We start from the raw sequence: 26,859 nt of genomic DNA, 5'->3' as shown, positions 1-26,859 counted from the left end.
CACACAATAGATCCAGAATATTTGTGCTAATCTGCACAATTCCTCCCTTGGTCAAAAATATTAAATGTTCAAGAATTGCTTGAATTTAAAAAATTAAGCACCTTTCTGTCTAGATTAAACTAATGCTTGAATGTACCCAAGTATTCAGTGCACTTTTTACATCTCCATTTCTTTATGTATATATAAAAATATTAATATATATGTGTCAATAGCTGATTCAATATTTGTACTTCGATGACTATAGGTCATCAAATTATTTTTGGTGATATACATAAAATTATGTAGTCTTTACTTGCTATTAACTAGTTGTGCAATATTCAGTCATTTAAAAATTGACAAATGTATCATAGATACATTGGGATCATCACACCTGTTCAAACCATGTCATAGGGTTTGATAAATATCTGAGATAGCTAATGGAATAGCATTTGGAAAACCAAATGGTTCAATAAAGATGAAGTTTACACACATCTGTAATCATCATAGTAGGTTCACCTCTGTGATGATAAATTGCATATATTACTTTGATGAGTATGTATATGGATACTTGTACATAATATGTTGTCTATGTTAAAATTTATCCCATGGTGATGTTTGTCAGTATACTGAACACAACTAACATTTTTGTCTAAATAAACAAAAATCAGAAACAAAAGCAAAGCATGGTCAACGGTGTTACAAAGCATTAGTCCAGTTATTTTAAAGTGAGAGAAACACAACTCTAATTTACATTAAGTAATAAAGTAGTTTCCATTATCAGAATATATAATATCAGAAAACTAAGTGTGGCCAAACGAGGATGTCCTGAAGAGCTCCAATGATTTATCGATATTTGGTTTCTCTCCATTGATCTTTCTTCTTTACTCGTTTTATCTTTTGGCAGGTCTGGATATATATAAATTTCTCCACTGTCCTCAGTAAAATGAATTTCAGAAGAAATTTTCACTTTTCTGATAGATCCAAGAAGGTTTTAACTTGTTTGAGCCCATTGTCATTGTGACCAGAAAAATCACTCTTCTAACTAGCAAGTCCTGAAGTATGTGCCCTCCACTACACTCAGGGAGGGAGTAGTTCTTATAAGAGCCACATAAACTGAACATGAAGGGTGGTGGACCAAAGCAATGTGGGACAGAAACACACACACACACAATACCACAGAAAGATATGTATATAATAAAGGAAAAAATAGAACAGCAAAATTTGAGTTTATGTTATCTACAGAATTCAAGGAATCTCAGGCTTTACAGTCCGAGAGACGTGTTTTATATTTTATTTCTGCCAATATATTAGGTAGGATACACCAGAAAGAAAGAACCCATAAGATGTTAAGATGCTAGTTAGATAGATAGATCTGTCTCTTTCTGTCTCTCTTATTCTCTCTCTCCATATATATATATATGTATATACAATTGAGCCTTGAATAATGCAGGGATTAGGGGCACCAAACCCCTTGTGCAGCCAAAACTTTTCATGTAACTTTTGACTCCAACTGTTGACTGAAAGACTTACCAGTGAGAAATACTCAATTAATGCATATTTTGTAGGTTACATGTATTATATACTGTATTTTTACAATAAAGGAAGCTAGAGAAAAAAAGTTATTAAAGAAAATCATTAGAAAGAGAAAATGCATTTTAAAAACATTGAAACATGCTGAAAAATCTATGTATAAGTGAACAACATGAGTGAACTGCAAGTGTTTAAATGCAAGTGTATGGAGAAAGAGAGACAGAGAGAAAGAAAGAGAGAGATTGACATTTTAAGGAATTAGTTTACATGATTATGGAGGCTGGCCAGTCCAACATAAGTCCCAAATCTGCAGGTATGCTAGCAGACTGGAGACCCAGGGAAGAGCTGTAGTTTGAGCATGAAGGCAGTTTGCTGGAAGAATTCCTTCTTCCTCAGGGGAGATCAGTCTTTATCATTAGGACTACAACTAATTAGATAAGGCCCACTTACATTAGAAAACAATCTTTTTTAAATTCAGTCTATTGATTTAAGTGTTAATTTCATCTCAAAAAATGCCTTCACAGAAACATCCAGAATAGGTTTTTACTGAATATCTGGGTACTATTACCTGGCAACATTGAAATATAAAATTAACCATAAGCGAATGCTAAGTTACATTTGAATGTAATTAGTATACATTTTAATAGATAATTAAATGCCATAAATTTTTATGTGCACTAAGTAATTGCTCTGTTTACAAATTCCAACCTTCTACGGTTTTTATCCTAAGCCAAAAGTCTCAAAAAATGAAGGTATTTGAAACAACAGCACAAGGTGATCATATGTATTGATTAATTCAAATGATAATTGATTATGAAAAGGCCATTTAAGATAAATTCACTATTGCTATCTGTGGTGATGAACTATGAATTAAGAACAGCAGAGTTTATTTGCTTTAATATTTAAGATATGTGTACAATTTAATAAAAATCAGTTAAGGAGAAATAAAAAAAATAAAATCCAACTGCAATGGCAACTATAAAATGTATTGATTGTAATGACAAATGTGAGAGACTATTAAAATGAAATGACAGGAAATAAAAGAAAAATTGCATAATAATAATTGCATAATTTACTTAACTAACACATTATCTAGCAATTTATCACAACGTTTTCTAATGTTATTACTGTATACATATTCATTCAGTAAATATTTATTGAGTAGCTACTGTATGGTGAATACTGTGCAAGTTTCACAAATGCAAAGATTAGGCAACAAAGCTTCTTGCCCTTAGAGTGCTCACATCACTCTACAGTTTACACCTGGTGAGTTATCTGTTTTCCTTAAGTGCAATATACTACACCTTGTGAAGCAACACATAAACAAATCTCCAAGCTCTTTCTTTATACAACAAAACGGGCAAACTTTCTCCAAGTCATAGCAAACCAAGACACACTATCCCTCTTAACAGAGCTGAGATAATGGAGCACTGAAGACATTTCTGTCCTAAGGCAGTTTCAGCCTACTTGCAGCTAAAGACTAAACTCTCCTGAAGCTGCAAGGAAAGAATGTTTGCAAACACAGCCCTACAGAAATAATTTGGTATTTATTTCTACACTCTAAATGTTGCAAAACACCTTTTCATGGAGTAGAGATTTACTGGTTTTGTGAAGTTAGGCTATGAAATTTTCAATATTTGGAAGCATCTGCACTATGCAAAAAGCAGAAATTGAAAGCATGGAATTTCATTTATTAACTCTTGTATTTGATTTTAATCATAAATCCTTACTGTCGAGTTACAGCAATAGCTATGCTAATTGTCTGATTGGGGTTATTGTCGGTGTCGAGCTAGAGATGGGTCTGGTGCTCACAGACCTCTCAAGCCCATTGTCCAGACTGGGTCGCAAACCCTTCACATGACAGACTGGGTCACCAGACCCCTCACACGCCAGGCTGGGTCATCAGACCCCTCACACACAGGTCTATGAGCTAGATAACTGGCAAAAACGTCCTTGGAGCCATAGGTTCAAGAGCATGGCCACGCGGGGTGGATGCCCAAGGCAGTAAATGCCAGCCAGAGGGCAGCACTGAGCACGTGCACTAACTTCACCCACACTCAACTTATTTACAAAGAATGTGCCGCACTACCCCCGACCAGACCTAAGGTGAGGGGGCCTGATTAAACTATTCTATTTTCCCAGCAGTTGGAATCCTGCTCATGTAGCCAATTGTATTGATAAGTGACTATGACAATTGTATGGCTACTCTGATTGTATTGTTAAAGTAATTCATAACTAAAGGCAAAACATTTCATTGTTTTATTTATACCAAGCTTCCCTTTATATTGTCAGGGCTAGGGCTCAAACCTTTCAAACCCATTGTACAGACTGGGTCATCAGATCCTTCACAGGCCAAGCTGGGTCATAGACTCCCTCACATGCAGGTCCACTCTAGGTAATTGGAAAGATCCTGGGAGCCATTGAAAGAGGACATGAGCTCAGTCCTCAGCAGTAGCAGCAGCAGCAGCTCACATCAGATCCAGCAGCAGTGGCAGTGGCCTCCTAGAGGGTCCCAGGGCCCTGGCAGCCAACAGCTTGCAGCAATAGCCTCCAGCAGCAGTAGTGGCTCCCTGGGGCGGGGGGGCGGGGAGAATGTGGATCAGAGCCCTTCATCCTTTATACTTAAGTTTGATAACCCAGGACACCTGGGTACCCACGTGCATCTACATCAGACAATAGCCAAGGAACACCTGGGCACACGTGCATATTTACATCAAATGCTCAGCAAGATTCTGAACATTTGAGGGACCCTGGCCATTTTCCTATATTTTCTCTACACTTACTTAAACCCAGAATTTTTGAACATTTATTCTGTACAAGGTCCCTTCCTCTGCTTTAACTGACTCTTCTTCAACCCCATTAGTGAGGGAGGGATCCCTGCTCGAGGGTTATGAGAACGGCCAAGCACACAACACCTGACATTAGACAGATGAGACTGACAGCAGTTCACTAGTCACATATACTAACAGCTCAGGGGAGGAGGATACTGAATGCCACAAAGGGCCACACAGGGGTTGCACTCACAAGCAGTGATCAACTGGGGACCATGGGATGTAGGCTTTGTAGTATCAAGAGAAAGAGGTGACTGGAAGGATGTGAGTGGCTTGTTTGAGTAATCCCATGGGCTGGCAGAAAATTAAAACCAGTAATTCAGGGATAATTAGGCACTACACCTCGTCCCTGTGATAAGGAGGGTTGTTTGGCTAGAAGACTGTATTCTCAACTGCAGAAGGGAGAGAAAGGGGAGAGGAACTTGTGGTTAGACCAACCAACATCCTCCCAGTTTCACCAGATGTCAGATGTCAAGGCAGCACATAATCTTAAGCCTTAATTTTAGGCCTTAAACCACATCTTCAAATCCTATGTTTTTGTTGTTGTTGTTGATAATTTGTATCCCATGAAAAAAAAAGTGACCTTTTTTTTAATCAATTGTGTAATGCTAATGTTTCATAATACTTTCAAATCAATTGAGGCTGCAATTCTGTTCATCCAAAGTGTTAATAAAATGTTGAATTTGAGTATTTTTAGTTAGAACACGTCTATTCCTGTTTGCCACATCCACCAGTTTTCTCCAAAGGGAAATGCTTTGTCTGTTTTTCTTATGCATGGCTCTCTGAATTGCAGTTGAATTTGGGATTCTGGTACAGTTTTATAAACCTGTGACCCACATTTCTCGTCATGGTGTATCAGTCAAAACAACATGAAAAAGTGACCAGAATTACTTTCCCAACTGCTGTGAGCCATCCTACTATAGGGAACGGCATGGGAGCCTGAGGAGTGACACCCCTTGTTCAGCAGACTGCAAGAGGGTTTCGTACGTGTGGCACTGCTCCGTGGAGATTCCCTGTTTGTTTCACTTTTACTTGACAAGGCTTTTCAGAATTAAAGGCCTAACTTTTTGGCTTAGTGTGGCTTTGAGGGATTCCAAGGGCCCTGGAGTTTCTCAAAGCCATACTAGCTTGTCCTTGAGAAGATTCCAAGGGCCCCGGGGTTTCTCGAGGGGCATGTTAAAAATCCATCAAAATTGATTGGTTTATTTAAAAGGCATTGTCAGTACTAAAGGTGTTTTTGATGCATGTTCCCAGTATGGGTTGGCTCAATTTAATTTTGTTATTAATCTTTCTTGTTAGTGATGTGTGCATTAACCCATTGTGGCTGTGGTCATGCTCTTGTACGTGTGTAATGAAGTTATTATGCTGGATTTCTATCCACATCCCCCAGGGAGACGGTGGGTCCGAGTGCAGTGGTGTTTACAACTATTTGATCATAACTAGTTACAGATTTCTTTGTTTCTCCCCACTCCCACAGTTTCACTTGATTTACTAAGAACATGTTTCCTTAGTAATAATAAGAAGGATATGGTGTGTTTTTGTTAGCTTGAGTAGGATCATTTAATTTTTCACTTTGTTCCTTGTACTGTTCCCAGAGTCAATTGGCAAGGAAACAGAAAATTTTGCTATAGAGATGGATAGGTAAAATAGTAGAGATATATAAAAAGGTTTTGATATTAATAGATTTTGTTTAGATTAGTTTAAAGTGTAATTGTTTTTAATAGTAGTACAAAATATAATAGAACATTATAATTAAGTTTCATTATAAAAAATGATGTTATAGATATTGTGAGTTTGGTTAAGAATTAAAATAATTAATATTAAACATAAAACATTAAATTGTTAAATATAAGCATAAGTAAGATTTAATAGGAATTTAGATGTAAGCTTATGTGTAAGTTTAAAAGGTTAAGAATTGTGATTCAGACCGAAAGTCTGACGTTTTGAAACTAAACACGCTGCTATTGTATAGTTTCTTGACAGTAGGTCATGAACTTTGAGGTAAACTTTTGATGTATAAATAAATGTTTTTGTCAAAGCATGGGCGGTTTGGAACATTTTGGTTCTTGTGAAAGCATGGATGCTTTGGACCATTTCAATCTTTCTTTTCTATGGATATGATATAAAAAATGTTTTTAATTTAAAAATAAATCATTACATAGAAGGTTAAGTAAAAAATATAAATAAAGCAAGATTCTCGTGGTTGGTGTCCACAGTTGCACTAGACATCTGTGGTCTGTGTCTTTCTTTTTTTCACCAAATCCACACCACCTATTCAGGTCCAATGAATCCTGCGGAGCTGGTCTCTGGCACCCAATGGTTCAAGTTTCTTACAGATATGTCCCAAATAACTGGAACATAGTGATACTTCTTAAATCCATGACATGACATGATGACATGTCATATAACTCCTTCAGATCCTCTGTCTTTCCAAAATCTGACTAGTTCATGTGCCCATTATTCTTGGGTTTCCTTTCCTAAGCAATTGGCCACTGACCTTTATTCAGATTCCTTCAGCATCAAGCCCAAAGGAATCAGCTACCAAGGCTGACCTGCCTAATAGTTTGATGGAGGGGAGGAGACAGAATAAAGAAATCTCAAATCTTCTTTAGAAGAGGAAGAAGAGAAATGCCTGGGTGAACTTAAAAGTTAATGATGACTGTGGTTGTTCATGTTTCATAATTACTTTAATTAGTTCATTTTAGGAACTAATTTTTATGCTTTCACAGGTAACAGGGTGTTAAATGCACTCATACTTGGGAGATTCAGAAAGTAAGAAAAAGAATGGAAAAAACAAAAGGGGACAAAGCAAAGACTAAAAGAAAAGAATAATCATGTTAAAAATAAAGACCGACTGTGTAAGAAAGCACAAGAATGAATAAGGTTTCAATACCTTTTCCCCGCTCTATAACTGAAGAATTAAACGGAAATCTTTCAAATGCAAATGTTACTTTGTTCTCATCATTTTACATCCTACATCAAGTCCTAAGAAATGCAAGATTTTCCTTTCTTCTAAGAGTACATTTGAAAGACACTATTAAGGCCTCCTACAGTATTTTGTGAATTCTAAGGTGCATATTATTCACATTTAATATCTGTGACATCCAGAAAGTCTTACAGTCACAAGCACTGGGGCAGTCGCTGTGAGGTGGTTGTGACTGGCAAAGCAGGTGGTTGTGACTGGCAAAGCAGGTGCTGGCAGATCAAAATTGCAGGATGGGTTTTATCAGTTTGGAAGAACATCCTGAACAAAACAGCAGAGGACTCATTTAAGACACGCTACCCTGTGGATGTTTTGACGGCACAGAGGCTAATGCGATGCTAACAAACAGTGACATCGACCACTCAGAGATAACCTGATTCAGAGATAGCAATCTCTGTATTAACAAATGTTTTATGAATGCTCTAGCCACTTTATTGCATTCATGTCATTTTCCATGTGCTCAAGTTTAATAAAAACATATATGAAAATGAGTCTAAGAAAGCTTACTTGGTAGAGGATAAAATTTCTAAATGATAGGACAACATTGTGTTATATTTTAACCGCCAGCGTTTTATTTTTATTTCTTAACATTACCTAAAATAATGAGGATTTGCAAAATCAATATTTTCTCATATTTGGTAAAATCTGGTTTTTGAGTATTCACCTAATAACTATCATCTTTTTTTCCAGATCAAAAGTAAGATATCGTCAGACTGTACAGGTGACTATAAAACAATAAAATATCAGGGCTGGCCCGCGGCTCACTCGGGAGAGTGTGATAACACCGAGGCCATGGGTTCGGATCCTTTATAGAGATGGCTGGTTGGCTCACTGGCTGAGCGTGGTGCTGACAACCCCAACCCAAGGGTTGAGATCCCCTTACCAGTCATCTTTAAAAAAAAAAAAAAAACAATAAAATATCTACCAAACTTTTGAAACATGCATTTTTTATTTTGTGAGGCATAGAAATAGATAAAACATTTCCAGAATACTTGTCTTTACTGTGTATACAGAAATGTTTCTATCTTCAAGTAGCTACAAGGTTTCTGGTTTGCTTATATTATGGGGAAAACTTATGCTGCAAATGTTTGCAATTAGTAGGTGAATGTTGCATACTTGTTGCCTTTCATTCTTTTTCTTTCCTTCCTTCCTTCCTTCCTTCCTTCCTTCCTTCCTTCCTTCCTTCCTTCCTTCCTTCCTTCCTTCCTTCCTTCCTTCCTTCCATCCGTCCTTCTTTCCTTCCTTCCTTCCTTCGCTTTTGTATATGGGTCTTTGCTTAAGAAGACTTGCTAACTTTTAAAAATTGTGCTCAAGATGTATTTTTATTTTAAAGGTGGTTAAGGAATATTGTTGAAAAAACAGAGATCACAACGTGATCTCTAATAGGGAAATGTCTCTAATAATTCTAACACATTCCTTAAATCAAAATTGCCAAAGAAATTTTCCCCCCATGATGGGTGTATGAGTGCTAAAGTTCTGAAATGAAAATGATGTGCAAGAGACACTGCAGACTTTTCCTCTGTAGACTTTACCTTCACAAGTCCTTGTCCCATGCAGCACTTTTTCCCCAGTCCCTCTGGACATGACCTTAACCCCTAACTGTTCTCACCACTCTGTGTGTGTGTGTGTGTGTGTGTGTGTGTATTTGTGTTCCTTCCACAAAGGACTTCTAATCAACTCTTGAAAATCACTGCCCATATAATGGCTGTTAGCCCTCAAGAACAATTCTTCTATTCCCATTTTTGAAACTAGCTGAACATTAACAGACCTCCTCCCGCTAAAGCCCTGTAATAAAGTTCCTCATTCCCACCTTCTTCCCCAAATCTGAACAGTCCTCCAGGGCCTTTTCATGTCCTGCATTTGCCAATATAGACTTATGCTAATGGTCTAGTGGATTTTCTTCCCCACTTGCTATTTTAATTATCCAATAAGGCAATGTTTGCCATTTAAATTTAAATTTATATGAATTTTAAAAAGATAATGCGTGTAAAGCACTTAACCCAATAAGCAGCACATAGTAATCGTGATTATACCTACAACCGAATAGACAGTGCTCTGTAGGGATTAAAAAGGAAGTAATTCTTTGCCCTTTCTTGTGGCTGCTTTATTTTCCTTGCTGATCATCTTATTCCTGCTTCCTTGCCCTCCAATTCCACTCCAATTCCTCCAGTCGCTGGACTCTCTCCTTTTGACCAAACTTTATTTAAGCTCCTCTGAACCCTTTCTTTGACTAGGCCTCATCCTTGAGTCCTGTCTTCAGTCTGCCTAGTCTAGTTGTAGCAAGAACCCTGCTAAGTCAGGCAAGAATTCCCCCACCCCTGATAACTGATCACCCTGACTTGACTTTAGCAAAAATCATTCTAGGTTGTTTTAGCAAGAATCCCCCAACCTTGATGTCTTCTCTTAGTAATTTTCCATCCTCTGGCCTCTTTCAATCTGCTCTGTAGGTATAAATTTCCACTCGTCCTTGTATTCAGAGTTGAATCTGATCTCCCTCCTTTCTTGCTATATAGTCTTGACATCTACAGCAACAATCTTGAATAAAGTCTTCCTTACTCTTTTACCAAGTGTCAGAATAATTTTTTCTTTAACACTGGCATATATTATAACTTTTCTGATTAGCCCTGAAGAATAAGCAGATCTGTCCTTTTTCCAGGTACAAATTTCTACCCAGTGTAATATATAAACATGATTTCATCCTTATGCATATCCCTCTGGTTAGCTTGACCATCCCTCAGCCTGAGAAACCTACGGTTAGAAATAAAGCAATGTTGTCTCTTCCCCTTCTCCATTTCTCAACTCACCTACTCTTCCTCTCTTAGCTGAGCAGGGGTTGAGCAGAGGAAGAAGAAATAGGAGACAGAATCATTCTTACTGGATTATTACATTTGTAATCTGGGTATGTCTGAGACTAAATATTGCTACTTTCTTTCAAGGGGAGCTTGTATTGTTTCACACACACACACACACACACACACACACACACACACTACTGCAGATCTCCTTTGATACTGGGGATATAGCATCTTATCTGGCATCTTAACTCTGTCAGCTGTGTATCAAATGTTCAATGCAATGGACTGAAGGTTGGTGTCTTCCTAAACTTTATATGTTGAAATACTAAACCCCAATATGATGACCTGCGGGGGTGGGGCTTGGGGGAGGAGATTACGTTATGAGGAAGGAGCCCTCATGAATGGGATTAGTGCCTTTACAAAAGGGACCCAGACAGCTTTCTCATTCTCTTTCTTCAATGTGAGGATTCACTGAGAAGTCAGCCATCTGCAACCTGGAAGGGGACACTGACCAGAAAGTGACCGTACTGGCACTGAGATCTTAGTCTTACAGCCTCCAGAACTGTAAGAAATATTTTTTGTTGTTGTTTATAAGCCATACTGTTTGTGGTACTTTGTCACAGCAGCCTGGATGGACTAAGATAATCTACCTCTAGCCACTTTCTGCTGAGGTCACCAAGTGTCATGAATCTCATGCACCTCTCTTTGGATCGAACTTTTGTTTTTTTGTTTGTTTTCCTTCCACAAATAATCACAGAAAATTTGGGGACATGTTCATCCTGTTAGAACCTGTAAGTACAGCTTTTTCCTAATGCAATTCTGTCTCTCTTTGGTCTACAGTCTCAGGCTGAGCTAGTCCAAATATCTATCTGCTTCAGCCTTTCTCCTGGCGTGTACCAAATACCATTCCTTGTTTCCTCAAACTCTCTTAAGAAATTTTCACTATTAGTTTCTTCAACCTCCTACTTATTTTTTTGACTTTTCTTAGGTAGCCTGAGGTCAGGTAAAAGATATTGCTAGCAAAAACATTTCCACAATCTTTAGGCTATTCTTCATGGATATCCAAACAACTGGTTTTAAATGTGCAAGTACTTGGCATCTACTTAATTATTCTGATCTTTGGAGACTTTTACAAAAATAATGAAACAGCAAGATATCCTGATGAAGGGGGGATGAAGATAAAGAGGAAAAGAAAAAAGAAATATAGAGACAATTTTGCAGCTTCCCTACAGTGAATGTCTTTTGCACTCCCTTCATTCACAAAGATTTATATTTCTCAAGAAACTTAAAGAATATTTTCCACATTGAAAATCAGCAAATATTACATTCTGAAAAATTGCTCTTCACAGGGATGACCTGATTAAAAAGTCTTCCAGGAAACCTGGGAAAATGGTGCAATTATCCCCCCTGATTTTTTTGATTATCATTTGACTTCAAGATTTTTCAGTTTCTTCTACTTCAATCTGAGAAACTTTAGAGATTTTCTCAACTAGGAATTAGGAAATTCATGTTCAAACCAAAGGAAGAAGATGGTGTGCTGGCTGACAGTGTTAAGCAGACAATCAGCAGCAGCCTTCAGGCTCCAACCAACAGTCCTGCAAGAGACTGGTAATGAAACTAAATCATCACTAGAAGAACAGTAAGCCCTTCACAACTGCTCATCAAGAATTACTCAAAGAAAGGTTGCAAATCCCCTGGTTGATAATGCATAAGTGTTGAGTATATGAGACGTGTCTCAGACTTCTTCCAATAGAGTATTATCCACTATGGGCTTAGTATGGCATTCGGTACTGGGGATGTTAAAGATAGGTGAATTTTGGCTCTTGCCTCTAGGAATTATAATAAAAAAGAGGTAAAGGATTAAAACAATGTAACTGTTAAGAGATTTTTCCTCATTTTTTTATGAATTATATAAAAATCAGTACACAAATTACTCTGTTAAATGAAAATTTATGTAAAGCATCTAGTTTTATCAATTTGCTCAATAAATGAAAATCGCTGCTATTTTATTAATAGTATTGTCACTATGATTATTCCATTTTGTTTTTTTGTGGTGATGACTAGAAGAGGAACCCAGAAGAAGGGAGATGGACATAGAAGCCCATGCTCACATTCTTCATTTGGTGTCTACCCAGACAAAAAGTAAAGGAAAAAAAAAAAAAAACTGTTTTGTGCTCACACACCTACTTATGTCTATTTATGAAGTTAATTTTAAAAAGACATAATCAATGCTAACTCACAGTCCTTCCATTTTCTATATTAATATTATTTCTATTAAAATACTAATTGTAGTGGACATCTTGTTAGAAACTGGGAATAGAATTATAAACACAGTGCCAATTTATTTTTGATGTTATCCATAGCACCTCATGTGAGAATGAAATCTTGCTCAAATTAAAGAACTAATTTGAGTGCATTTAGCCTGAATATAACACCACAGACAGATTTGCTTTTATTTTCAAAACTCCCAGAAAGTGAAGGAGAAGGAAGAATTTCATTGAAATAATAATCCCTAAAACTCTTTCAGATTAGTTTATATGCTAATGTTGGCTAATCTGATGAATTCTGAAATCCTTATTGGAAAAATCCCTTGAGACTCACTCTTGCAAAAAGTGTGTTTGTCAAGATGTAATCTACCTCAAAGAGCTTGTTTCTCAAAACTATTTTATAAATAAACAATATTATTTACTCTGTGAAAATCTGAGAATTCACATTTTGTTATATATATTTTTTTCAATATTAGGCTTTTATTTATATTACCATTGCAACAAATTCAAAGTAATAAAGTACATTAATAAAAGAAAATATACTGGATTAGATAATAATAAGATCAATCCATGCACATTTACTTTCCCTTTCAAATTAAACATTTTAATGCTTTTTAGCATGTATCAAAAGTTGATATGAGTTATCTTAGAGTTTTCACATTTTATGGACTTTGGCCAATACTCTGCTGACATAGGGGTGTAGCTTACCTGAGGAATACAAATAACAATGTGCTGTGAAACTAGAAAAGATGAATAAAAAAGTATTTCCACAACAGAAGACTGCCATTGTGCCAAAGTAGCTACAGAAAACATATTCACAAAGGTAACATAAACATTGCTTTGTATGTGATCGAACTGTGTAAGCCAATGCTTTATTTGTAAATGCAAGACAGTATTTTTGATGAAGTAGTTAACACACCTATTTAAGTAATTTACCATTTTCGTCTCTACTGACACTTTGCTAAGATAAATAATATTTTGCCAATATAGACAGATATATGGGGAGGAGACATAATTTTTCAGTCCTTTATTTTTTTTTATTATGAAAGGTAGCTGATCACATGTCTATAACTAGAAATTGAGATAACAAGAGGGCTAACCTTATTTCCTTTTAATTAAAGTATAGGGGAAGGGGAGAACAAAGCATGCCATTCTTGCTTTAGGAGAGTAGGGCTACCCATAGAAGAGTAGTGACTGTAAGCCACTGGCTGGAAGCTGGTACTCATGGGCACCCCATATGCACTGTTGGGTCCTGCTCTGTTGTTTAGACTTGGCAAATGCTCTGATTGGTCAGTGCCTATGCCAAGTAGGTTGTTAAATTGTTTCAGTGTCACCTCTATCTTTTGCTTTGGGACTACTCTTCCCCATGCACTTTAAAACATCAGTTATAGCTTTACTCCTCTTCTTTTTGATTAGAAAAAAAAAAATAAAGGACAAGAGAAAAATGAGAGATATGAGCAAATTATAAAGGTGTTTATTTTAAATCTATTTTGCAAACAGAATGGAAATTTTGTGATGGAAATATGCCTAATGGGCCAGAAGCAATAATTAACATGCCAATTTTTAAATGGCATTGTTAGAAACACGAACTAGTTTCAAAAATATAACCAAGCATTTCCAATAAAAGTTACTTTTTAAACTTTTTCTTAAGAAAGTTAACATGGCCAATAGTTTCTTTAGCTCTATATGGGCCTTGGATGAAATCTGAAGGAAGAATAAAGTGATACCTTATTAAAAAATCACAAACACCGTTTTTTCCAATCCTTTATGTTATCTCCTGAGATCTCACATTCAAGCTCTGAGAGGAATTGACCCTACTCAGTTACTAAGAATTGGCAAGATCACAGCTCAAGATGGTATGCCTTTAGAAAAAATGATACCTTTTTCCCCTTTCTGACTATTCTTAGTACAAATGTCTCAATAAAGTTCTCCAAGTTTCCATTTATCTCCTTGAAACTTCTTAGTTCTCCATGTTATTTTGAAGAATGGATTGCATAGACAGGCAGGCCAAAAAGTCAAAATGCAAAAAAAAAAAATCTATGTATTTTTCAGTACTTCATTCTTATCAGTTTCTAATCCTGATGTTTAAAATGTTTTTACTGGAGACATCTAACTAAAATTTAAAGAATCAAGAAAGGAAAAAATGGTCTATAAATAATATTATTTATGGAGTTAATCATTGGCACAGATATTCTTATGCCCTTGCCTAAGTTTCTATAATAGATTCCATTTTTAAGGAGACCTTCAAGCTGAAATTAGCATTTCAAGAATGAGCTTGGGCTGATTGTTACTACATAAAGAGAAAGGAGAATTTAGAAATCATTTTAACACAACATAGGGCAGAGATAACAGTTTTAGATCCAAATTGAGAGAATGTTATATTCTTTCGACATTTTTGGAATTAGGGGTGCCTCACAATTAGGAACAGTTCTGTGATATTAATAATCTCCAGTATCACATACAGCAACATATATGTGGATTTTCTAAGTTCTATCCAAGTGGAATCTTGTTGGGACAGGGATTGGGCTGGAATCTAATGGCTAGAATACTCTCCAGATCCATTATTTATTGGGCAAACACTCTCCACTGAAGCATGATTAAATGAGGCACTTGTAAACAAGACTTATACCAAATTGAGTCTATAGCACTAAGATTAATTGCACACTCATCTGTTTGTATGGATTTCACTCCATTTCCTTATAAGCAAAGTTTTTTTGACATAAAAAATACTTTATGAAAAAGACCCCAAAAGTACATGCAACAAAAGAAAAAAATAAATAAAAAAGTATATATTAAACTAAAAAGCTTTTGTACAGCAAAGGAAACAATACAGTGGAAAGACAACCTGCAGAAAAGGAAAAAATAAATATTTGCAAACTGTACATCCAACAGTGGATTAATATTCAGAATATACAAGGAACTAAAAAAATGCAGTAAAATAAACAAATAACCCAGTTAAAAAATGGGCAAAGGAGCTGAATAGACATTTTTTGAAGGAAGACATACAATGGTCAACAGGTACGTGAAAAAATGGTCAACATCACTAATCATCCAGGAAATGCAAATTAAAACCACATTGAGATATCATCTCACCCCAGTTAGACTGGCTATAATCAAAAAGATAGAGAATAACAAACACTAGCAAAGATGGGAGAAAGAAGAACCCTCCCACCTTGTTGGTGGGACTGTAAATTAGTATACCCACTATGGAAAACATTATGGAGGCTTCTCAAGCAACTGCAGATAGATCTACCACACGACCCAGCAATTCCACTTCTAGGTATATACCCAAAGGAATGGAAATCATCATGTCACAGAGATACATGCATTTCCGTGTTCATCACAGTTCTATTTACAACAGCCAAGATATGGAATCAGTCTAAATTTCCATCATTGGACAAGTGGATAAGGAAAATGTGGTGTATTTATACAGTGGAATACTACTCTGCTGTAAAAAAGAATGAAATTCTGCCATTCACAGCAACATGGATACACATGGAGAAAATTATAAGGGAAATAAGCCAGGCACGGAGGGAAAAATACCACATATCCTCACTCATAAGTGGAAGCTAAGTGAGAAAGAAGAAAGGAAAAAAAGACCACAGTGGTGTACTGGACTTGCAGAGGGAGAGAACAGGCCTAGCCTTGCTGAAGGTCAGTGGGGGTGGGGGGTGGGGAGGGGAGGGAGGTTGGGAAGAGCTAGAGCTGGGGACGGGTACGGGGAATAATTGCAATTTGTGGTAATGGACATGCTGATAGTTTTGATCCGATCATCGCATCTTGGGCACAGATGGTGATGGTCAGTTCTGTGCCCCATGAATATGCATAATCAATTAAAAAACAAAAGATATCCTTTGCCACCTCAAAGCATAGAGACACTGCATATTATCTTCCAGAACTTTTAAAGTTTTGCTTTTCATATTTTTTACTTAATAAACATGAAACTAATTTTTTAGGCTGGTATAAGGTAAAGATCTAGTTTATTTTTTCCATATAGATAGAATATTTTTTCATAATGCCATCCCCCCTCCACTGATTTGAAAGCCACAAGTCATTCATCGAGTTTCAATATAAACATAGATTTGATTTTTAGGTCTCAATTCAGTTCTGTCTCTGTCTATTTCTATTATTAATAAGTTTAACTTTTTGATATGCTATGTTACCCAGTAAGTCAAGTGTTCCTGCCTTTAAAATTATTTTGACTGTTTTTGGCCTCTTACTCTTTAATAGGAACTTCAAGATTATCTTTACAAAATCATAGTAATTTTATGAACAAATTTTGGAAGAATTATTATATCAAATCTCCATATCCACAACCATGGTTTATTTATCCATTTATTTGTTTAGTATTTTTCTCCTTTAATAAAATTTTGTGTTTCTCTTCGTTCCATAACACTCTGGAGTATCTTTTGTGGGATTTATTTGTAATGGTCTTACAATATTTGTGAGTATTGTGAATGAAAATCTTTAAAAGATATTTCCTAATACATGGTTTCTGATGTATTAGGATTTTATTTATTGTGATATATTGATTTTTGAAAATTGAAGTGAAATTCACATGACACAAAATTAAACATTTCAAAGTGCACACTTCGGTGAAATTTAGTACATTCACAATGTCATAAACTACCACCTTTACAAAGTACTAACACATTTTTATTATCAAAAACAAAAACAAAAAAAAACCTCATGTCCATTAAGCAGTCATTCCCCCTTACCCTTTACTCCTAAATCCCTAACTACCTGTCTGCTTTCTGGATATTTCACATAAATGGAATCATACAAAAATAAGTACTTTAAATAGTAAACAAAAGTATAACAGAAAAAAAATTGGGCCCTTTAGTTCTGCATTAAAAAGGGGTGATGGATCTATTGCTCTTTCTGTCTCACTGCTCCATCAAGCCATATGCTTAGAAAACCTATTTTCTTATAAAAAATTCTGGATTGAGAAATGTACTGGTATTACCATAAATTCAGATTATCAGTTCAGAAATCTTGAAAACTTTGAATGAAAAAAAGCATGAAATATATTTCTATAGCTTTATTAGTTATTTGCATTACTTTGCAAAGAACTGAATTCATCTCTGTGGGTCTGAGAGCTCTCTTATTAGGGGGAAAATACTTCTGGGATCTTTTTTGCTTTTCTAATGTGAAGTAAGATATTCTTTTGATGTAGTCAGTGAGATATTAAACGTGCTTCATGCAACATGGGAGGTTGTTTTTATTGTGAGCAGGGTTGCATCCCTACAGACAGTCACACTAACTGGGAGAAGGATTCAGAAACAGAGTATGGAAGAGAAGTATTGCATGATCATCAAGTTGAGATAACAAGGAAATGAATGTGGATTAGCCTGTGTTTGAGGAAATTCCTACAGAATCTATAGTTATTTTCTCATGTAGTAGTAGACAAGAATTAAAATTAATTACCACATTTTGTCTGCACTGGATGAAAATGTACAATGACTGAGATGAGGCTGGTATTGATCAGCTTCATCTGCCACAAATATGTAATTCCTAGATATTATGAAATATGTCAAGCAATAGTTTTTCAAACATGTGAGACAATTATGATTGGTTCTCTTACCTTTGTGAGAGATCCTTAATAGTAAATAAGCCAATGGAAGATAAATTCCCATTTATGCTTTAACAGTTTTAGGGAAATAGGCCAGAATAAGTCTACTACGATTTTACATACAGACACAGAGTACATAGGAACAGGTTAAGGAGTGCATTATAAAAATCTAATCAGAATACAGAGAGAGATATGTGTTTAGTGTGTCCATCCTATATCATAAGTGTTCTGAAATTCAAACAAAACCTCAAACTTATTGTGGTTAGGAATCTTTCCAGGTTTACAAAATTGCCAAACTATAATCCAAGAATGTCACTAAGATTGTGTCGGCTGTTAGCTTTGGAACACAGACATACCACAAGATGCACTAAAGTAGACCTCATTTTTTAATAAGTTAAAAGGTGAAAAAATGGTGGTTGTTACTATTTTTTTTTTTATTCTCCTGAAGGCTCATAGATTATATATGTGTGCACAGAGGAGGACAGGGTTGGGTGTGAAGGTATCCATGGACATCAGATGGGAGTAGTGGTACGCTCAGGCCAGCCATGTTGGAGGTGAGTATTTGCAGCGGTCAGACAGAAATTAAGGTGTGAAGAGGATGAAGACTGTGAAGAAGGGTCAAGAATATCTACGGCTTAATATTTAGTAGCCAGTTTAATTCATTGTTACACAATACAAAATTAATCCAAGTAAGTCATGATGTACAAACCATAGGGTCATGTGTACTAAAATCTTATGCATTTTTTTTTTTTTTTTTTTTGCTGTTGAACACATTTCATGCCTTTTGTATCTTAATTCGGCTAATGCTAACTTATTATGAGTGTTCTTTTCCTAACTAACCATTCATGATGAAGTATGAGTAAGTAACTATTAAAGAATGGTTTATGTACTTACATAAATGCTTCCTGAATCATCCTCAGGTTTCAAGAGAATTGTGCATTCTTGAAAACAAACACTGAAAAAGGGGTAAATGTAATGCATTAAATGGTGGGTCTGAAGAATTGCTTGAAACTTCTATTTACCCCTTTCTTCCATATTTTCTCCCTTCAGATCACCATGTTTTTAATGACTCCCTCTGGATAGGGGTTCTGCACTGGTTGTCTACTTTCCTGATGGGACAATTTGAGTGAGGTTGAGTCTCAGAGTACCATAAAGAAAGGAAATCTAATGTGGCTGTCACTGCTGCCTGCAATTAGGTAGGAACATACAGTTCCTGCCCTTCTGCCTGTCTAGCTCCTATTTTTCAGAGTGGGGCCAGCTGATTTGATCAAGTTCTTTTGAGAAACACTGTATTATATTTTTAAAAAATAAGCAGTCAACAAAGGTGAGTTTTTAAGAATTTTTAAAATTATTTAATTTTTCTGATGCATATTGTGAATAAAAGGGAAGGAAATCACAGATATTGTTACCCCAAGTTTGTTATTTTTATTTTTAATTTTCCTTTAGACATCTTTAAGATTAACCTTCTGTGAAACATAATTTGGAAAATCATGCCTTTGGTAGATGTGAGATTCTATATTAAGTCATCTCTCTCTCTCTCTCACTCTTCTTTCTTTTTTCTCACTCCCCCCTCCCTTTCTGTCTCTTTCTCTGATATAATAGCCTTAAATTTGATAATCTGCATCAGTATAATGATCAAGATCATAACATAATGGACATTAGCTCACTGAAACTTGAAAGAATCCATTCATTAATTCTCACCCCACCTTCAAAGGGGATATCACAATAGGACACCATTTAGTCCTGTTGCCAGGAAAAAGACCCCAGCATTTAAAAACTTTGTAGAAACTCTGTATGTCATGCAACTTCCCAGTGAGCCTTGTCCAACTGTTTCAAATTTATGATTTATTAGGGAAATTAATGGAGACATGATTTAATAGATTTCAGAGAAGTTTAAGCATATGCACAATCCATAAGTCATAGTTTTAAGAAAGAAATGAAAATTCTGGCATACAATCACTGACTCTCAAATACCATCAGATGCTTTCACTTTGTTAAAAATAAAATATCATTTTTAATGTCTTTAACTCTAGTGATGCTATGAGACAAGCAGAATAACACAGAATCATTAAGTCATACAGGATATTTTTTCCCTCTGATCAATAGATGAAAAAAATTACACAGAAAAACAGGGAGATAATGGGGGGAGACTATTTTCTTCTAAATGGAAGTTGTGGTGTTTAAGAACATGCTCTGAGAGTTGCAAGTAGAAGGCAGAAAGGCAGGAGAGTGGCCATCAGTGGTTTTAAATTTAACACAATTTGAGCATCAACAAATACCAGCCTACAGAGTAGGTTGCAAAAATGGCCACAGACTTTTACCTGCAGTATATGCATGCCTTTTTACAGAGCAACTTTGAAGTTCTTCTGATCGAGACCTGGAGTTTGTTTCTCCATTCCTTGTATCTAGACTTGACCGTGTGATTTGTTTTGGCCAATTGCAATGTTACAAAATGTAATACAAGCAGAGGCTTGAAAACAGCTTGAGGTTCATTCTCTGTGTGTTTGAAAATCTGAGACTGCCATTTAAACAAAGCAAGCTAGCCTACTAGAAAATGAGAGACCACATGTAGCTGAGATGAGCCATCCCATCTGAGGATCCACCTACCTGCCAATTGCCAGTCATATGACTAAGACCATGTGAGGTAATTCAGCATCCAACCAAGCTGCCAGGTGAACACAGATAATTGGGAGAGTCCAGGAAGACCAACAGAACTGCCCTGGACCAGAAGAAAAATAAAGATGATTTACAGAATTGTGAATTAAGTATCATTGTTATTATTTTCAGCCACTACGTTTGAGATTAGTTTGTTACACAGCAAAAGCTAACTGAAACACACGCTTAGTCAAAGAAGCAAAAACAGTGACATATGTTTACCAAATCCCATTTCATTTTTCTTTTCCGGGATCCACAGGGAGAGTAAATTCCCAACCCTCCTTTGTTGCTAGCTTGGTGCCAGATGATGGTTTCTAACAAATGTCTTCCACTATTGCTCAGTTAAATTAAACGTTTCATTTTTATGATTATGTTTCAAATTAGTAACCTCTATTTGGAAAGAGAGTGAAGTAGTTAAATTTTAGACTGTTGAATGTAATACTCAAGAACAATTAAGAGTAGATTTCAAAATGCTAATTGATCCTTCCTACATTTTCCCAAGGCAGTTTTTGTAAAGTGACACATAATTAATATCTAGAGATTTAGCCCCCAGCATCACTGTAAGGCTCAGAGATTTTGTTAAATATGTTTTTACCAAAGTTAGATTGATCCAAATGGTTAAGAACTAACCTAAGACAGTTGGTGTGTTTTCTTAATTTTAGCCTAAAGCTGAATGTACCTACTTGCAAACTTAAGGGGAAGATGCACCAAACCACTATGAGGAATCTCAGGAGGACTGTGTGGAATACCAACACAGAATGACATCCCTAGTCCAAATTAGTACTCTCCTTGGAGAGTTGAGCAAAGAGGCCAAAAAGAGTTTTGATTTTCTTTTATTTTTCCCTCAAGGCTAATTTTGAACAACTTCTTAACTAAAGAACTGCTAAAACTGTTTCCTGATGGTCATCAAAACTTTCAATGAATTCCTTTCTAGAGCCCAGAAGAAGGGGAAAAGACTTGCATGTATGTAAAACATTAATTTAAAAAAGTAATGGGGCTATAAAATTTGGTAAGTTGAACACTAGGGGAAAGATAAAAATTGATCTTGAGAAAGATATATTTTTTGTATTCCCTTAATTCAGCCACAAAATTTATAGATAAGACAGTGGCAGTGGCAGGAGTTTAGAGAAAAGAGGATGTTTTAATTGTAGGTAAATACTGCTTTCCTCATTTCAGGGCTTCATGTTGACAAGATAAAGGACAGCAATTTGGGCATGGTCAAGTACAAACAGCCTGCTCCTGTTGTCTCCTTTATCAAGTAATATTGCTTTCCCCATCATTTCTTAAAAGAATAAATGCTAACTTCTTTTTCAATTTTTGAACTATTTCAGATCTGTATTTTGTTTTCTAAACAGTTGTCTAGAGCTCAATGTGTCCTGTGTTTTAATAAGTATTTGGGTTATCTGTAAAAAGTTCACATTAAAAACGAAAGCAATCATAAGTAACCAAAACTGCATAATGTTTTTTTCAGAATATGATTTTAAAAATGTATTTGAATCATGAACAACATTAAGACACTGTTTGGGAACAATCTTTGATGTATACGTTACAATTTATATATTTTTTTAATTAAAAGAATTCCCATTTCCACTATTTTTTATAGGTTCGTATTTAGTTAGGCTTAATAGGAATAGATAAAAATAAAATGTGTTTCATGTATGTACTCTATAATTTGTAGTGAGTTTACCATGGAGCTAATAAAGCATAAGTTTGGGGGCCACTAGTTTACAGGAGCCATTTGCAAGGAAATGAACCTCACCTTGTATATATAATTTTATATTTGTTTTCTTAAGGAAGACACCAAGAATTGCATGAGCCTCCAGTCCACAGTATCTTGATCTTCCCTGGTCTGTAATTACCAGTTATTAATATCCTTATCTGTTCCACCACTAATTCTCCTATATGGATCCCTTTGCCACTGCTAACTCTGGAACTCCTGTGGGCATTTTGATGCTATACATATTTTGAGGTCCAGTGTCTATGTGTCATTATCTTTTGTTTTATTTTCACTTACAGCGACATGGTACCCTACAATACTGCTTCTGTCCCATGTTTTATATCCTATCTTTTTAGTGGTCAAATACCATCTTCACAGATGATGTCTGCACAGTGAAAAGACTAGTTCATTTATAGTTATGGTTATACACCTACTCAGATACACATTCACACTCAGCTATTACTGAGAAACAGCTCACCATGTGATATGTATGTAGTCTGCTGTAGTATTCATGTGTTCAATGTGCACAACTCTTGCAGCTATAATCCCCAGGGAAATATTTCATAAGGTCACAGTAAATCTCAGCCTTACCTTGAACATAGATCCAGATTTTTATTCTCACTACATTTATCATGAACACTCTGATCAAAGGAGCCATTATGTCTTCTCAGACTTTTCCCTGGTCCTCCAGTGCCCTTTTCTGACCCTTGACCCACTGCAGTCTTTTCTCTGCCCAGCAGTCAAAAATGATGGAGTTACAAACTGTACCAGTTTTACTCTTCTGACAGGTACCATTTGAAGGCTAACTAGGAGAAGAAAAAGGAGAGGAAAAGGAGGAGAAGGAGGAAAAGAAGAGCAAGAGAAGGATTAAGAGAGAGAAGGGAATATCTCTTTCACTAGGAGGTAGGAAAAGAGAAGTGACAGGGAGCCTTCGACATTGATTTAGGGCGTGTGAGTTCAAATCCCGACTCTGATCTTATTGTTTGACTTCAAGCAAGTCATTGAGATTTTTATGCTTCAGTTTCTAGAGTTAAAAAATAAAAGAATGGTACAAGCAACTATTTCTTGTTTATTTATTATTTATTTATAGTTCATAATTAAAGGTGTTAATACCTAAGGGATTTGACATATGGCGATTACACAGTAATGTTAGCTATTATTATCTTTAGGATGACATCTTACAGAATATAGCAAAGAAAAGAGCCAAGCTCCTAAAGGTTAGCGTCAAATGAGCTTGCGCCCTTGCAATGAATCAAAACAACCCCTTCAATAATCCCTATGGATTTCTACAATGACAGTGCTATACTGATGATCGTAGTAATACCTGATAATTGGTGTAGAAATGCACACTCACACACACAATTGTATAACATGTGCACATCCTAACTTATTTAATCTTTTCAAGAAACATAGGAGGTAACTACTACTGTTTTCCTCCACTTTACGATTGAGAAAATTGAGCTATAAAGAAATTAACTTGTCTAAGCCAGGTTCAAACCCAAATAGTATATTAAGTATTATTATATATCTACTACCTCCTTAATCATATTTAAGATTCTTTGTCTGGGACTGGACTGATAAAAAGATTGGATCTCCGTACAAACAATAAGTTAAGGTTGATTGTGTCTGTCCATGTGCAATACACCTTCTCTTTCACAGGCATAGTAAATTCATCTATTCTGCCCTTTCCTGTTGTCTACAATGCTTTTAGCAGAATTTTCAGAAGTCATTCTTTTAGACTATACTAAAAGACAGAAAGATAGGCCTATTGAGAAATTATATTTAAAAAATTTCCACTCTAATTTTACTTTCTTTCTTTTGGTGTAGTTTTTAATATTAATTAGAGAAATGCTGATGCATTACAAAGACTCTGTGCCTACCTTATATCATAAGCATATGTATATTTATTAGAAATCATTGCATAATTATTACCAGAAATCAGTATGTCATTCTGTCATCTTTCATTGGATCGTCCAGGAAAGTTTGACCTTTGTGTGTAGGCTTCACACACAGGCATGATACTATTATTTTTACCAGATCAACATTGATTTGATATTCTCTTTCATCTCTCCCACCTCACTCTTTCTCATAGCTTCCTGCTGGTTAGGCTCACAAACTGCAGAACTGTATGAATAACTGAAAAAATTATCTTTAATCTATATAATCTCACCACAGTTCTATGTGTGATCCTAAGAATGGCATGCTTTATATAAGTTCTAAGGAAACTATTTAAAAGGTGTATTTATTTGTATGGCAAAATTAGAGATGTATTTCCTTACTTTTGTGGTATTACAGCTCTCAATGTTCTGCATTGTAAATACTATTGGGTAATATATGTAAAATGACTCTCCTGTATAAAATAAAATTGTCAGTTGCTGATTTTCCAAATTTCCACCATTAGGAAATTTTAGTTTTATTGATTAATTTATCCAATTATCATATCATTACTTAATGATTATTATGTACCCAGAAAGCTAGACATAGTCTATCAATTTGTGAGGTTCGAGACTAGTAGAAGTTAAAGAGAAGCTGAGTTTAAACAATAGAAAAGTATGATGACTGTGAAACACACAAACACAAAATCAATTACACAGTTATGGGACAATGTAAATAAAGTTTCCTGAGAGCTAAAAGTTGAATCGAAATTAGCCATAAAAAGATCTGTGGCAAGGTGAGAAATGAGTTAAAATTAAGTGGGATATGGAAAAGACTACTTAGGAGAAAGAACGAAATTCAGACAGCTGAGAAAGAAAATACAACAGTCAAGGATTAGAAGTTTACTAAATCCAAAAATGTGAAGTGAATTCACCCACATTACCATTTCCTAAGACAATTATGACAAATGTGGAAAAAACATTAAAAGCTTGGTGTTTGTAAGCAGGGATGTGATCTAGCATCCATTTTTCTGCCCTAAACCTGGATCCCAATGTTTCTAATATATAGTGGGCCTCTGTATCTGCAGGTTCTGCATATGCAGATTCAACTGGTAACAGATTAAATATATCGTGATAAATAAAAAAAAATAAAGCAAAAATAAAAAAATTATACAAATTTTAAAAAGCAGTATAACAACTATTTACATAGCATTTACATTGTATTGGGCATTATAAATACATCTAGAGATGATTTAAATATATGGGAAGATTTACTTAGGTTATGTGCAAATACTATGCTATTTTACATGAGACTTGAGCATCCCTGGATTTTGGTATCCACGGGGGTCCTAGGGCCAATCCCCCATGAATATCAAAAGATGACTGTTGGTATCCACATGCCACCAAGCTACAGCTTCTGCCCCCAAAACACTGTGTTCCATCTTCATATTAGTCATTCAGCCATTCATGTCTGCTGCTTTTATAGAACTACTTACTCACCTCATGTGTAAATAAAGTGAATACTCATTGAATTCCTATTATGAGCCAGACAAAAGAGATAACATTCCTGCCTCATGAAATATTCTAGTTATAGAGACTAACATAATTGAGTACACAAGCTATGTGTACATATGATTATATGCCTTCATAAATATATACATAAAAATATATAAATGTATTATGCTACTGCCCCACTTCATATAGAAAACTGCCTTGAATCCCTGTCCATATGAGTGGGGACAGAATACTTTCTATGCTCTTACCGCTTTCTGTTCCCAAGAGAAAAGATTTTTTTCCCCCTCAGAATAATCAGCTCCTCCAGACAAAGGGACACCGTGGATCCACAATTGTCATTGAATAGCATATTTCTCTGATTTGAACTTTCTTGGTTATTGACATGGTCTTGGTTCAATTTCTGATAATCTCCACTGCTAAATATGCTACTCTGGTGACCAGTCTACCTTAAAATCTATCCCCTTATCCTCCTCCCCTAAACTCTCTTGCTGTCTTAACTACTTGTCTTAACTACTGACCAGGTTACTTCAGCACAGTCATCTCTCTAAGGCCTGTAATATTCAACAAAGATTTCTTTCCAGGCTTAGTTGCTTCTGTCACTGAGGAAAGTTAGCTATGTTAGAAAGCCAAATTAACTCCTAGATCTCAGTAGTATAATAGTCAGGATTCATTTCTCACTAACCACTTATGTGATTCGGGTTGGTGGGGACTTCGCTCTGTTATTCAGTCAAGGACTCAGGAAGATGGAATCGCTACCAACTTATTACACCAGCATCTTAACTCGCAAAGACATCCACAGCAGGGGAAGAGAGAGCAAGGAGCAAGTGTTTCTAACTGCCAGGGTTATGTATTTTCCAAAAAGGTAGAAATTTGAGCACCTCAATTTTTTTCTGATACCCAGGATTCATGACTAACATATAACTGTTGATTTGCTCTATTTGTATAGTATTTAGAAAGTGTATCTCTATATTTTCCTCCACTTTATTTTTACTAAAAAGACCTTCATCAATTATTATGTCCTTTTTGAAGAATAGAAATTAAAATATCGTAAAAACTAACAAATACAAGATCATAAGGTCAGTAGAGAAAAGATCTAAGTATGCCAAAACCTCCAAACCAGATCTCTATTCTTTTGAAATAA

The sequence above is a fragment of the Cynocephalus volans genome, chromosome 9 (assembly GCF_027409185.1).
Source record: "Cynocephalus volans isolate mCynVol1 chromosome 9, mCynVol1.pri, whole genome shotgun sequence".
Taxonomy (NCBI): domain Eukaryota; kingdom Metazoa; phylum Chordata; class Mammalia; order Dermoptera; family Cynocephalidae; genus Cynocephalus; species Cynocephalus volans.
This window is presented reverse-complemented; position numbering follows the sequence as displayed.